A 15114-nucleotide genomic window follows, 5' to 3' on the forward strand; every position below is an offset into this window, starting at 1 on the left:
TCTCTACCACTCTGGCCAACGTGCTTGACACTGTTGACCCAGGACGCTAGCTTAGACCTGTTTATTTCTGTGTTCGTAATCATCTGGATAGCTACGAGGCAGTCACTCTCTATAATGATCGGAGTATCCGTCCATTGCATGGCTAGGTTCAGACCATCAGAACAGGCTCTCAGCTCTGCTTCCAAAGGGCCATTGCAGTTTGGCAAGACCTTGCAGGCCGACACTATGATTTCACTCATTTCATCTCTCAGAACCATACCAGCTGCACCTACGCCATCTTCCTCCGACCAAGAACCCATCTATATCCAGTTTGGACCAACCTGGAGGTGGTTTGGTCCATTTGTTCTGCACATGGGGCTTCAAATCCTTTTTACTCGGTCTGACCTTCTTGTGATCGTGATCAATCACTATTGATGTAGCCCCGGTCACCGACGTCGCTACACCAAGACCAACAAGTCCCCCAAGTGGACCGATGACACGAGCCCGAGTCAAAGCACTACATGATGAGGTGAACTCGCTCCTCACCACCCTTGATCTTGGTACCCCTTTGGATGGATTGCTACCTCATGCCGACGTATTATGTGTCATTAGATACAAGGAGCATCAAGGTCACCAAGAGGAGGACACACCATGGTCAAAGGGAGGAGAGGAGCAGCTGGACAGGAAGATGGACGCGAAGATGGACATGGAGCTGGACTGGAAGTCGCCCGAAGAGCGCAAAGAAGAGAAGATGGACGGCCGGTCCAGAACCCGGTCAGACCGGCCTCCTGACCGGATCACCCGGTCCACATCCCGGTCTGACCGGCCTCCTGACCGGGCCGCCCGGTCAGAAACCGGAATTTGCGCTCGTGACATCCGGGCGCCATCCAGGGGACTTGGAGCCTCGCCCGGTCGCCGCCCGGTCACAGGCCCGGTCTGAAACCGGCCTGCCCGGTCACAGGCCCGGTCTGACCGGCCCCCTGACCGGCCTGCACAACTTAAGTCACTATTTCGGCCCGAATCGTTTCACTTGTACCTTTTCGGCCCATGACGCCTTGTAAGACTATAAATACCCCCAGGACGCCCCTTTAGCTCTTTAGACTTGTTTTGAACTCAAACCTACCTTTGAGCTTAGTCTCCCTTGGGTATCATCCCTCTGTAATCAAGGCACCTTAGTTGTTGACTTTGAACTTGTTGAGTGAGATTCTAGTACAAGCTACTCTCTCTCCCTCACCAAGTTCTTCCTCTCCAGCTCCAATCTCTCCCCGGGGAATTCTACCGCGTGTCTCTTCCTCGGAGATTCTATTGGCGTGGTCCATCGAGCCACGGAGGTAAGCATCGGGTGTATCGGGTTGTGTGTGTGCGTGAGTCTCGGAGTTCCTCGTGTTCGTCGCGTTCTTCGTGTTCCTCGCGTTTTCCCATCTCCCCCCTTTGGTTTCGAAGTCAATCCGCGAGATCGGGCCACACACGGGGTCTTAGACCTCATCATATGGTATCAGAAGCTCTTGGTTACCGCGGATTTGACCTCCCACCCACCCGATTTCGTCCCTAGAAAATTTTCCAAAAAAATCCCCAAAAATAGCCCTAAATTGCCTCTTGACCGATCTGTGATTTGGTTGCGTTTTGAGTGGTTTTGGTCCGTGGATCTGGTGTTGTTGTGCTTGATCTACTATTTCCCCAACTTTTAGCCTCCAATTCCATCGTTTCCCTTCGATTTGGTCGATTTGGCTTGGTTTTCGTGAAGAACAGGAGAGAGAAACCTTCATCCCGCGAAATCCGGTTGAGCAGCCGGTCGACCGGACTACAGACCGGCCGGGCCAGCCCAGAATCCGGTCAATCGGCCGTGCAACCGGCCAGTCCGGTCCAGGAGCCGGTCCAACCGGGCCCCTGACCGGGTGCAGCAGCATCCCCTCCGTCGACCTCGTCTTCCGGCGATCTCCACCACCACCACCACCACCACCACCATCGCAGGTATAACTTGCAGGTTTCACCTTGTAACCCCTCTTCCTTTTGCGATCTATCCCATCGAGCATTGCTTGTCTAGTGTTGCGAGACATTGCACGTGGCCCCGCATTGTGAGGTGTGTGTGTCGCGTTGAGTAAGGCACCCAAGCAAACACTCGTGTGGCAAGATAGCAAAAGCGAGGCTAACGCTAACATAGTGCGTCAAAAAGCCCCAAAAACACAAAAAGAGTGCGAGTAGCACCATACATCCATACATCCATACATCCATACGCCCATACATACAAAGTGTCCACGTGCCACCAAAGATACAAACGAGTGCAAGTGCCGCCATATACAAAAGAGAAAAAGCTTTTAAGCAAAGAGAGATAGGAGAAGAGAGGCCATGTGTGAATCTTGTTGTCTCTTCCTTTGCAACCAAAGCTTTGGCTCTCCTTGTGTTAGTGTGACACCGAGCACTTATACATACACTTTTCCGCTCACTTTTGGTTGCACTAACCCCGCTTATCTCGTGTGTGTGTTCCACAACTTTTTCCGTGTTTATAGTGATCTTCACATTGACATTTGGATTTTTGGTCCTCACCCACTCTTAACAACATACTCGATCTTGGATTTGTCTTTTGGCTTTCCACAACACTCGCCTAACACCATATTTGCTAGCTTTTGCGTGTGGTTTTGCGTGTGTTCCCGATACACTTGATCTTGCTTTCGGTTTGGTGGATTGCCTCAATACTATCTTACCTTGGTAAGAGTGCGAGGTAGTCTCCTTCCACTAACATACACAACATAGTTCTTGTATTTCCATCATGGATAGGAACGGAGATACCACAAGGGATGAAGAGATCCTCCGCAACACCGAGAGGTTGGCCACTCAACACAACCTATGGACGCAACGACAAGAGTTCAAGGCGCAACTCTCCCTCTTCGAGACGCGCATCGACGAGCAATACGATGAGGTGGCTCACAACTTCTCCACCGTCAACCAAGACTTGGCCCTTCTTCGTGAAGCTACGGACAACTTGAATGACCAAATGGCGGCCAATGATGCCAACATGGAGCGGCGCATGGATAGCCTCGAGCGCGCCATCACCAACTTGGGTCGCCATCGTCGACACCGTTCTACTTCCTCTTCATCAAGCTCTTCCTCAAGGCATGAAGACCATTACTCTCATGGTGGCCTTTCGTCCCCAAGCTCTTCTTCAAGGCATGAAGACCATCATCGACATCATCGCTCACATGCTCGTCATGAAGACTCCCGCTCCAACTCTAGGCGTGGAGAAATACATCGCCATGCTCGTCCACATGAGTGTCCTCCACAAGCTCAAGGCCTTCAACAAGATCGTCACCAAGCGGATCGCCATGCTCACCATGGGCGTGATGGCCATCCCCAAGACCAAGATCCTCAAGATCCACCTCGGCGAGATCTTCGTCGCCACCCTCACCATGATCAACGTGGACGAGGAGAACTACACCATGATCAAGATGAGAGACCCAACCTTGAGCATCGTCCTCAACCGCGACAAGATCTTCAACCACATCCTCACCGTGAACCAAGTGAAGCAAGTGTTCAACTCCAACGCCAACCCAATGCTATGGTTGGCCGTAGAAGACCTCCTATTCCACCTTTAGCCGCAAGAGATGAAGACGCCCCTCCTCGTAGAAGAACCTTGGAGGATGAAGAGAACATGTTTGGAAGACTCAAGTTCACCATGCCAAAGTTCAAGGGAGAAGAAGATGCCGAGGCCTACCTCTCATGGGCACTCAAGGTGGACAAGATCTTCCGCATCCACAACTACTCCGGTGCCAAGAAAGTGGCTATGGCATCACTCGAGTTTGAAGACTACGCCAACACTTGGTGGGAGCAAGTCCTCACTCTTCGGGAAGAGAAGGGTGAACCTCCTATTGACACTTGGGAAGATATGAAGAAGGAGATGCATGCTCGTTTTGTCCCCGCACACTACATGACCGACCTCTTCAACAAGCTCCAAAAGTTGAAGCAAGGCACCAAAACCGTTGAGGAGTTCTACAAGGAGGTGGAGCTCACTATGATGCGATCCAACATCCAAGAGTCCGAGGAGCAAACAATTGCCCGCTTCTTCAATGGCCTTACTTATCCCATCAAGAGGATTGTCGAGTTCCAACCCTACTCCAACATGGTTGAGTTAGTCCACCAAGCATCGAAGGCCGAGCGCCAAGTGATTGAGGACATCAAGTACTCCAAGGCCAAGTCCTATTTCTCCTCCAAGCTCGCTACATCGACTCCTACTACAACATCTACTCCTCATGCTACAAGTGCCAAGGCCGACGCATCCTCTACACCATCCAAGAGACCGACTATCCAAAGTCGAATGAAGCAAACGGTCTCCTCCACCGCCTCCTCTAAGGCATCCACGGGACCCTCTAGTGTCACTTGCTTCAAGTGTGGCACCCAAGGTCACAAATCGTTTGAGTGCAAGAACACCAAGGTCATGATCACTATGGAGAATGGTGACATCGAGACTCTTGATGAAGATGAATATGAAGCCCTTGTGCAAGCCACCGTGGAAAGTGAAGAAGCTTATGAGCAAGAAAGTGGAGAAGATCCTCTCTTATGTGAGCATGACCCAAGTCCCTCACTTGTGGTCACAAGGGTGCTAACCACACAACCTCATGATATGGAAGAACAACGGTGCAACATCTTCCAAACCCGTGCCGGAATTGGTGGCAAGTCGATCAAGGTCATCATAGATGGTGGAAGTTGCCATAACCTTGCAAGCACCGAGTTGTGTGAGAAGCTCCACCTCACTCTCCGCAAGCATCCTCACCCTTACCATATCCAATGGTTGAGTGACAAGGGCAACGTCAAGATACAACATACCGTCACCGTCAACTTCAAGATCGGCCCTTATGAGGACACCATCGAGTGTGACGTGGTACCCATGACGGTGTGCCACATGTTGCTTGGCCGCCCTTGGCAATATGACAAGAAGGCTATACATGATGGACTCTCCAACACATACACCTTCAAGGTCAACGACAAGAAGTTCGAGTTGCGCCCGATGACTCCTAGCCAAATCATCGCGGACAATGTGAAGGCTTTAGCGAGGGCACAACTCCACACCCACCATAGCGAGATGAGAGGTGAGGGAGCGACCCACCACAAAGAGAGTGAGCGCCACAAGCCATATATGAGCGAGTCCAAGAGTGTCCTTCTAGCCACCAAGAGTGAGTGGAGAGAGCTCCAAGAGAACCCATCCACCATATTGCACTATGTGCTCATATGCAAGGGACCCTCGTCGGAGACTAACGACTTAACCAACATTCCTCCGTCTTTGTTGTCTCTTTTGCAGGAATTTCAAGACGTCTTCCCCGACGAACTCCCTCATGGACTACCACCACTCCGCGGCATAGAACACCGCATCGACCTCATACCCGGCGCTCCGCTACCAAACCGTGCCGCCTACCGCACCAACCCCGAAGAGACCAAGGAGATCAACCGCCAAATTCAAGATCTCCTCGCCAAAGGGTATGTCCGTGAAAGCCTTAGCCCTTGTGCGGTTCCCGTGATCCTTGTGCCTAAACCGGATGAGACGCAACGGATGTGTATGGATTGTCGCCCCATCAATGCCATTACCGTCCGTTACCGCCATCCCATTCCGCGTTTAGATGACATGCTAGATGAACTTAGTGGTGCCACGATTTTCTCTAAAGTCGATTTGCGAAGTGGTTACCATCAAATCCGCATGGCTATTGGTGATGAATGGAAAACGGCATTCAAGACCAAACTTGGTCTCTATGAATGGCTCGTTATGCCTTTCGGTCTTTCCAATGCACCGTCTACTTTCATGCGCCTCATGAATCACATCTTGCGTCCTCTCATTGGCAAGAGCGTGGTTGTCTACTTCGATGATATTCTTATTTATAGCAAAAACCTCGAGGACCATGTGCAACATGTGAGAGAAGTCTTGTGCATCTTGCGCCATGAAAAGCTTTATGCTAACCTCCCCAAATGCACATTTGCTCAAAACAAATTGGTGTTTCTTGGTTTTGTGGTTTCCGCTAATGGGATTGAAGTTGATTCTTCCAAGGTGGAGGCCATCCACAATTGGCCTACCCCTACAAATGTTGGCCAAGTCCGAAGCTTCCATGGACTTGCCGGGTTTTATCGCCGCTTTGTGAAAGATTTTAGCACCATTGCTTGCCCTTTGAATGAGCTTACCAAAAAGAATGTTCCATTTGTTTGGGGCAAGGCCCAACAAAATGCTTTTGATGAGTTGAAGAAACGCCTTACCGAAGCTCCACTTCTTGTTCTTCCAAATTTTGCAAAAACTTTTGAGATTGAGTGTGATGCAAGTGGGCTTGGTATTGGTGGTGTTCTTATGCAAGAGGGCAAACCCGTGGCATACTATAGTGAGAAGTTAGATGGCGCACGCCTCAACTATCCTATATATGACAAGGAGCTCTACGCTTTGGTTCGTGTTCTTGAAGTTTGGCAACACTATCTTTGGCCAAAAGAGTTTATCATTCATTCCGACCATGAGTCCTTGAAATATTTGAAAAGCCAACACAACTTGAACAAACGACATGCAAAATGGGTCGAGTTCATTGAGTCCTTCCCATATGTGATCAAATACAAGAAGGGCAAGGACAATGTTGTGGCGGATGCTCTTTCCCGCAAAAACACCCTTTTGCTAACTCGTTTGGATTTTCATGTTTTGGGACTTGAAGAGATCAAAGAACTCTATCCTTCCGATTCTTTCTTTGCTCCCATTTTTGAGAAGTGCTCCGTTGAGCGAGGAGTGGATGATTTCTATTTGCATGATGGCTATTTGTTCAAAGCTAACAAGATTTGCATTCCCGAGTCTTCGCTTCGAAAATTGCTTTTGCAAGAGTCTCATGGAGGAGGTCTTATGGGCCACTTTGGCCGTGACAAGACATATGCCATGCTCTCAACCCACTACTATTGGCCAAAGATGAAGCGAGATGTGGAGCGCCTTTGCCGTCGGTGCACAACATGCTTACAAGCTAAGTCTACCTCCAACCCTTATGGTCTTTACATGCCATTGCCTATTCCTTATGCACCATGGACCGATATTAGCATGGATTTCGTTCTAGGCTTGCCTCGCACTAAGCATGGTCATGATTCCATATTTGTTGTAGTGGATAGATTCTCTAAGATGGCTCATTTCATACCTTGCCATAAGAGCGACGATGCTTCACACATTGCTTCATTGTTTTTCAGGGAAATCGTTCGCCTACATGGAGTACCACAAAGCATTGTGTCGGATCGAGACGTCAAGTTCATGAGTTATCTTTGGAAGTCACTCATGGCGAATTTTGGAGTCAAGCTCTTGTTCTCATCATCCTCGCACCCGCAAACGGATGGCCAAACGGAAGTGGTCAATCGAAGCCTCTCCACCCTCCTACGCATCCTCGTGAAGAAAAACTTGAAGTCATGGGAGGAGTGCCTTCCTCACGCCGAGTTCGCCTACAACCGCGCCAAGCACAAGACTACGTCAAGGAGCCCCTTCATGGTCGTCTATGGCTTCGAACCTTACACGGCACTCGACATACTTCCGCTTCCCCTCCACGAGCGCATCAACATGGACTTCGACAAGCGCACCGCCGCCGTCAAGAAACTACATGAAGAGACAAGGGCAACCATACAAGCACATGTTCTTCGTCAAGCCAACCGCATCAACGCCAAGAAGAAGGCAAGGGTATTCGAAGAAGGAGACCTCGTTTGGATCCACCTCCGGAAGGAACGGTTCCCTCATGAGCGCAACTCCAAGCTCAAGCCAAGAGGAGATGGCCCCTTCAAGGTCCTCAAACGCATCAACGACAACGCTTACGTCATCGACATACCAACATCCAAGTACTTGGTGAGCAACACGTTCAACGTCTCGGACTTGTCACCCTATCATGGAGATGAGGAGGTGCAAGAGTCGAGGACGACTCTTTCCCAAGGGGGGGGAGATGATGTAGCCCCGGTCACCGACGTCACTACACCAAGACCAACAAGTCCCCCAAGTGGACCGATGACACGAGCCCGAGTCAAAGCACTACATGATGAGGTGAACTCGCTCCTCACCACCCTTGATCTTGGTACCCCTTTGGATGGATTGCTACCTCATGCCGACGTATTATGTGTCATTAGATACAAGGAGCATCAAGGTCACCAAGAGGAGGACACACCATGGTCAAAGGGAGGAGAGGAGCAGCTGGACAGGAAGATGGACGCGAAGATGGACATGGAGCTGGACTGGAAGTCGCCCGAAGAGCGCAAAGAAGAGAAGATGGATGGCCGGTCCAGAACCTGGTCAGACCGGCCTCCCGACCGGATCACCCGGTCCACATCCCGGTCCGACCGGCCTCGACCGGGCCGCCCGGTCAGAAACCGGAATTTGCGCTCGTGACATCCGGCGCCATCCAGGGGGACTTGGAGCCTCGCCCGCCGCCGCCCGGTCACAGGCCCGGTCTGAAACCGGCCTGCCCGGTCACAGGCCCGGTCTGACCGGCCCCCTGACCGGCCTGCACAACTTAAGTCACTATTTCGGCCCGAATCGTTTCACTTGTACCTTTTCGGCCCATGACGCCTTGTAAGACTATAAATACCCCCAGGACGCCCCTTTAGCTCTTTAGACTTGTTTTGAACTCAAACCTACCTTTGAGCTTAGTCTCCCTTGGGTATCATCCCTCTGTAATCAAGGCACCTTAGTTGTTGACTTTGAACTTGTTGAGTGAGATTCTAGTACAAGCTACTCTCTCTCCCTCACCAAGTTCTTCCTCTCCAGCTCCAATCTCTCCCCGGGGAATTCTACCGCGTGTCTCTTCCTCGGAGATTCTATTGGCGTGGTCCATCGAGCCACGGAGGTAAGCATCGGGTGTATCGGGTTGTGTGTGTGCGTGAGTCTCGGAGTTCCTCGTGTTCGTCGCGTTCTTCGTGTTCCTCGCGTTTTCCCATCTTCCCCCTTTGGTTTCGAAGTCAATCCGCGAGATCGGGCCACACACGGGGTCTTAGACCTCATCAACTGTTTTTCATGCTACGAAAGGATAACCAAGATAATCTACCTCATGAACAAGCAGTTAACCCTACCACTGCAGATATGCCACGTGTGTCAAATAGGAGCTTAGTGTACGAACAAATCTATGCATACTAGACCGGATAAGAGAGGATTCGAGACATACTGCCATTGTTGAAGCTCTATGAGAAGAGCTTGAACTGATGAAGAAGGCGTCCAACTCGACGTTGATGAAGGCTTGCTCGTTTATGCCTTTTGAATGCCCACTCTTCCGTCGTCATCACGGTGGTCTTGGATCTACTGGCGGCAGTGCAACTGCCGGCGAAGAGAGGAGAGAGGAAGGAGAGGAGACGGCGGGTGAGAACGACCGAGTGAGAGGAGAGACTGGGCGAATTATGAAGCATGTTCTTGATGCGTCGCTCAGACTCCCGCTTTTCTCCGTGCGTGCAGCTGCGTTCTCATGTTGCACTCGCCAGCGCCTGTCTCACGGCCGAATCGAGCATGTCTATCAAACCATGTTTTTGCTGCTTTAAGGAGCGTGTTGTGCGGGCCAAAAGTTCCCCGTGGGCAACCAAACCCACGAATTTTGGCCCGTCGGGAAACAGAACTGCAAGTATCGAAGCATGCCCTTGAGGCCTTGATGATGCGTTGAGATGAAAATAAAACTTCTATTTTCGGAAAAAATATATGACAATACCACAGAACAGAAAAACACCATATGACAACACACAGTGACGCTGAGATCTGATGTAAATTCAAGTCAGGTGCACGCAGAGGCTGCCGGATCTCATCGAGCTGCTGGCCCGTGCCCGCTACGCACGCATACAGGCGACAGTGCAGTGACACTGCCGCGCGGCAGTCCGGGCGCGCATGGCAGAAAAGCCCAGGCATAGATCGATGCCAGTGCTGTGCACATGCATATGCAGCGGCGGATCAGAGTACATGTAGGATTACATGGGAGTATATCATTGGAGTATTGGACGGTGTGCTATCTGCCGTCTCTCTCTGGGGTATACAATAATACTTTGTACACTACTGCCAATTGCACATATTTCATTTACTTTGGTGGTTTGCGTGGACAGTCCCTGCCATCATGCGTCCACGCAGCACATTCCAGTCGATAGCACGGCAGGGCTGACTATATGCATGTATGTTTAGCTTTCCTTATACCATTGTTAAAAAAATATGTGTAATATCTACATTTGAGGACTATCCATTTTGTTTGGTATAGTTTGAGTGTTTGGTACCTCACATAGGCAAAACGTATTTAACATATCTAGTTTTCTTGGTGGTTCATTAAAGTGTGCTTCTTTATTAGTTTCGCAAATAAAATTCACGCAATTCTCTGGCAAATACTAAACATCACGCCATAAATTTCAAAAGACCCGAAAAGAGACACAGATATATGTGTACATCACGATGACATGTATTTGAACTTTTTGTGTGTAAAAGTATGGCCGTTTTTGCGCTGCACAAAAAGTTAGGGAATTATTCTATTTGCAGCCAAACAAACTAGTATAAACATATATTTGAGAAAATTCTTTACAAAATATTTTATTGCAGCTAGGAAAACAATGATGTAAGTATTCTTTCTTTTGCGGGTCGGAGAATTTCATATAACTCGTTGAATAGTATTTTGTGACTGCTCATGATAGTAATTGCATGCCTATGATGAGTCTTTCACTTATTTGAAATGTGCAGAATACATTTTTTTTCCATGCATGCAGCGTTTTGTGCGACACACACCCATGATGGCCGGCTGTACAAGTGTACAACACACATCAGGTGCTAGGCATAAACTTCACCTAAATACATATAGAGATTAGATAAATCAGTTTCTATTACAATGAGATTTTTTTCAGGCTATACATGGAATTAATAGAGATCGATGGCTCTATCTTGGCAACATATATAGGTCCACCGATGCATCAGACCTATGTAAAATAGGGTAGTTTGGTAGTGCATCAGTGCATGCATATATGTAAGCACATTTGCTGAATTCTGTCTTACGCACTACTGCTGTACCCATATTTACAATATAATGGAACTTAGGTTCGGTGTATTTAAAGCATAAATCAGAACTTCCTATTTCATATAGTACGTATCATGTGCATTTCATTGAGATCTCCAAATGCAAGATGATGTGATACAATGGATAGAAACTGTTCCCAAAACCTGAATGGCCAGAGTGCATACGAACAGTTGAATATTTATGAGTACCAACATTATGCAGTGCAAAAACCATTCAGTCAGCTTCATGTATTTATTAGCAAAAAAAAAAAAACAATGCATGAACTAATAAACTTGTAGACATGTAGTCCATATATCTTGCTAGCTAGCTGGCTAATTATGCATGCTGGAAGCTAACTACTCTCGTAATCATGAAATGATCACTAAACTGATTTAATTTTGCAGATCAGATACATCGTACTAGTATATAATGTTGCACACAAACGCTTTATGATTTCACACACTTTAAAGTAGTTTTTATAGGCCTTTACATAATGATGGATGATATGATTATATTCCAGTGCTAGCTGCTTACTACTCCTTTTGGAGGAATATGCAATTATTGAGAAACAACTTTCCAGCCTTTTCCTGGGACTTTGTGTCAGATTGCAGTTTTTGTTGGGATGCATATGGAGTATAATTAAGCAACTTCATATAATTTTCCGTACAGAAAGAGGCTTAGTTTCATGTTAATATTGGGTGGACGATTACTGATTAATATCAGAGTTACTTTCCACATCAGGGACATATAGAAGTGGATATGGGAACAAAATAACTAACACCTGAAAAAGACGCATAGATTAGTTAAGAAATGTAGCTAGAGAAGTTATATAAGCACATTGATCAATGGTACGGGCATCTCGTCAGCGGTCCCATCTTTCTACAACAAGAGCAACTTATTAAGGTACTTTTTTGCCTCCTTAGAACAGAACGGAAGGTTTAATGCTAAATAGCGAAGTCGTGCTCTATTTCTCGCTAGTGTTGTGTAAATGTATATAGTTCTTCCTAAGAGATCTAGATTAATTTGTTAGCATGACGCAATCAAATGTTACAGTCTAAGAAATTTCATGAAGCAATTCGATTGATGCATGCATGCAGAGTCCATAAATATTTGTGTGTTACAGTGAGGCCTCGGTTGAAATATCATGAAGGGAACTTATATAAAAGAGGTAACTGTATGATGGCCGGGTACTCATCTTAATTATAGGTCTACCAGCTTATGTTATGAAGTAGCTAGGATTACTGCAAGGAATGGCCCAACAGAATTGGGATGCTAAATGTTAAATATGGCATTTGTGCATACAATTCGGCTCCACTGAAATATCATGCAGTAGGCTACATGATATGATCATGCCTTTGTTGTTTTACTTCCTCTGATGTACATGCATGTAGTCCTATTCCAATCTTAATGACAATGACAAACAAGTCTTTTCGTGTTCTGAAACCTTTTGTTGTTGCTACGAATGATCAGAAACACATCCACAGTAAAAGAGCCGGATGGTTTCAAATTTGAAATATTGAGATTGAAGTTTGCAAACAAATACCTATATATTTTTACCTAAGATTCTGATCAAGATAGGAATGACAGGCGGACATGTTGTGCTAGAAATAGCTAATGTTGTGCTCTTATTTTGTGGACAAGGTCAGTATTCTATCGATTCCTCTTTGTCTATGAAAGGAAATGGTGTGCCTAAATCATTTCGAAAGTCTCAAGAGGATGGATGCTCACAAACATTTATAGCCAACTAGAAAAATATAGCCTGTTACATGGGTCAAATTGTTTTGGGGGCAAGGTGCCGTTTAGAGAATCGAACCTCAATTCCAAAAGGTTCAGAAAGAAGTCAACACTAGGATGCATGCAAATGGCTTTATAGCCAAATAGGCAAATATAGCAATGTTACATGGATCAAATTGTTTTGGGGGCAAGGTGCCGTTTAGAGAACCGAACCTCGATTCCAAAAGGTTCAGCAAGAAGGTCAACACTAGGATGCATGCAAGTGGGATCTTTATCCACTTGTAGTCCATTTGTGGTTTGTTGTTTAGGGCCTCTTTGATTCATAGAATAGAAAATAACGTTGGAATATGAATAACATATGATTACAATGCCACGAGCACTCCAGTCCTGGGGGGAATTCATATCAATCAAAGTTCATTTGATTCCACCACATGAAAATCAAAGGATTCTAAAAAAGATTTTTGAGTGGATATTAGATTTTCTATGTAATCTAGTGCAAAGGATTCCTTTGGAAAAAATCCTATGTAAATAAATCGTACAAATCGAACCACTATCGTAGGAAAAGTTCCTACAGGATTTCATCCTACAAATGTTCTATGCATATCCTTTGAATCAAAGGGGCCCTCAAATTTTTTGGTAATAATTATTATAGATAATTAAGTTCAACAATAACTATCAATACAAAAAAGTAGCAAAAAAATGCGAAAAGAAAATAATATAAGCAAATTAAAGGATAAGATAGGAGAGATAAGATCAACACCTAAAATTTCCTTTCGCTCCAAAAGGTCGTACTAATCAGTGTGAGAATTGACGGCCTCTTGCCGGAGAAAAGGTAGCAGTTGAACTTTGGGAGTGAAAAGAAATAAAGATTAAGCGCTACTGGTAAAACATAAAATTAACAAGAAATATCCAAGAGCTGTAAATCCTGGATTTGGCAAAACCTGATCAAGCAACATGCATGCATGGTTAATATAATTTGGTACGAGTGGTATTACACTCTGAGTGTAAGAATCCGGCGACATGCCAGGAGAACAAAGGAAAACATTTGCTTTTTTGTTTTGTACTGTAAGAAAAAACCATAATGAGAAGAGGCTGACACACCGACCATCATTTCCCAGGAGCTACAAGCTCAGATCCAAACTCACATTCTCTTTACGCTCCGGCGGGACGCGGCGCTCATGCGGCGAAGCGTATGACGACGAAGAGGAAGTCGACGGTGAGAACGACGAGGATCCAGGTCGTCCTCGCACCACCGCCGGCTCCTCGCCTCCGGCCAACGACACATGACGAGCCCGCGGTTCCTGACGTAGAGCGGCAAGAGGCATCCCCACGCCGACGCCGGCGACGGGGAGACGCCACAGCCCTGGAGTCACCGGGCTGCCGTTGATGGGCTGCGAGATGGACCCGGGCCCGCTGTAGTATCCGGTGGCGCCTGCCCACGAGGGGTAGTGCGGAGGAGGCCGCGGCGGCACGGCGGAGAAGCGGTGGTGATGGGGGTACGCGGAGTAGGTGGGGTAGACATGTGCGGCCGGGTCGGAGAGCGCGTAGTAGTGGCCGTGGTGGCGGTGGTGCATGGCCATGGCCGCCTGGAACTGCGCGCGCTTCGCGTGCTGCCGCTCCCGCTTGTGCGCGTTCTGGTGGCCGCCGAGAGCCTGCGACGTCGGGAAGTTCCGGCAGCAGTATTGGCACTCGAACTTCCGAGACCCGCCTCCGATTGCGCCTGCTGTTGGGGAAGTCGCGTCGTCATCAGCCGCAGCGGTGCCGGCGGCGGCTCTATCCTTGTAATTAGCTCTGGCACGACGGTGGGGGCTGCCGTGGCAGCTTCCGGCGGGACATCGAACCCGAACAGCCGGATGGGAACGGGGCTGGAGCTTGATGGCCGCTGCTGCTTCTCGATCTCGTGTGCCTGTTGGAGGAACGGCAGCTGCGAGAACGAGTCGATGCTGCCGGCGGCATCGTCCGGCTTGCCATGCACATCTCTCCCGGTGCTCATCGATCGTAAGCCTCGTGGGGATCTAAAGGAGGCGTAGGGTTAGGGTTTGATTTGGGAGACGAGAAGCCGCGCCGCGGTGTTGCTCGCGTGTATAGGAGATTTTTGTTCATGGGAACGGGGAAATGCATTGGAGGGTTTCACTTTGGTTGTGGGTAGTGGTAGGGACGTCTAATTGGGACTTGGGACCAGCTGTTTTTGGGAAGCAGGGTTGACAAGGAAAGGTGACACCACATCCGGCGTCAGTCTTGGCGTTGGCTAAGTGTATTAGCCGAGGGTTTAGAGCATCTCATCTTACCGCATGTTCAACGGAGGTCCACATTTCGTTCACTGAAATTATTTGTTTCGGTTCGTTTGCGGTGACATGTGGACCGACCTGAGGTCCATGCCTGGTTGCGGGTGGCAGTCCGCCCGACGCCGCCCTAGTTTGGCTCGCGG

The 15114-nt window shown here is 48.1% G+C and overlaps 1 pseudogene; it reads right to left on the minus strand.

Moving 5' to 3' along the window:
• Positions 1–13616: 13616 nt before the first annotated feature.
• Positions 13617–14858, minus strand: LOC127318578 (zinc finger protein GIS-like; annotated as a pseudogene).
• Positions 14859–15114: the final 256 nt, after the last annotated feature.

This window comes from Lolium perenne, chromosome 7 (assembly GCF_019359855.2).
Source record: "Lolium perenne isolate Kyuss_39 chromosome 7, Kyuss_2.0, whole genome shotgun sequence".
NCBI classification, from domain to species: domain Eukaryota; kingdom Viridiplantae; phylum Streptophyta; class Magnoliopsida; order Poales; family Poaceae; genus Lolium; species Lolium perenne.